This window comes from Penaeus monodon, chromosome 29 (genome assembly GCF_015228065.2).
Source record: "Penaeus monodon isolate SGIC_2016 chromosome 29, NSTDA_Pmon_1, whole genome shotgun sequence".
Taxonomy (NCBI): Eukaryota; Metazoa; Arthropoda; class Malacostraca; order Decapoda; family Penaeidae; genus Penaeus; species Penaeus monodon.
The window spans coordinates 24024916-24025849 of record NC_051414.1 but is presented as its reverse complement, the minus strand read 5'-3'; the positions used below and the strand labels follow the sequence as shown (position 1 = coordinate 24025849).

At 27.2% G+C, this 934-nt stretch overlaps 1 protein-coding gene across 1 annotated transcript in view; it reads left to right on the top strand.

Moving 5' to 3' along the window:
* Nucleotides 1–934, top strand: part of LOC119591778 (synaptotagmin-10-like) — a 54479-nt gene that overhangs the window by 34815 nt on the left and 18730 nt on the right. The gene's annotated exons all lie outside the window — the stretch shown is intronic.

The window sequence follows — 934 nt, the reverse complement described above, 5'->3', positions numbered from 1 at the left end:
ATTATTATTTTTTTTTTTTTAAGAAATAGTAAGATTCTGCCACTGTACTGAATTTGTTTTCTCCTGTTTTCAAAAATAACTCCATGGCTTTTGCAGGGAGGAGAATAAAAAGGATAATGAAATCCTCCGGGCATTTAAAAGATTACCGAGGACTTTTGAAGAGTTGGGTGAAAAAACCAATTCAGGGAAGTAAAAGTTTTTTTTTGACTTCCTGATTTCGCTCCCCCAAACCCCTCTTTTTTGCCCTTTTTTTTTTTCCCATTTAGGGCCCGAAACCCTCGGCCCTCTAGGGGGGGCCTTTTTCCCTTTTTCCCCCTTTTTTTTTTCTCGTTTTTCCCCCGTTTTTTTTATTTATTTTTTTGTTTTTTTTTATTTTTATTTCCCTTTTTTTTTCCTCTTTTTTTTAGTTCATGTTCTTCTTTTTTTCAGTTAATTTTTCTTTTTGGTTTTTAGTTCGTTTTCCTTTTTTTTTGGTTCATTTTCCTATTCGTTTTAGTTAATTTTCTATTATTATTATTATTTTTTTTTTTATTTCCATCTCCATTTTTTTTCAGTTCATTTTCCTCCTTTTTTCAGTTCATTATCTTCTCTATTTTTTTCTGATCATTTTCATCTTTTTTGTCTTTTTCTTTTGCCTTTTTTTTTTTTTTCCCTTTTTCTTTTTTTTTTCCCTTTCTTTATTTTTTTACATTTGTTTTTTTTTTGTTTTTTTCCCAGTTCTTTTTTTTCCTTTTCGTTATTTCCAGTTCATTTTTCTCTAACTTTTCCTTTTTCTTTCCTCTTACTTTTTTTCAGTATTTCCTCTTGTTTTTTCCATTTTTATTTTCTTCCAAATTTTTTTTTTTCTTTTTTTTTGGTTTATTACATTGTTTTTTTTTTTTAAAGGTTATTTTTTTAAAATTTCCCTGTTTTTTCTTTTTTTAAAGGCCCATTA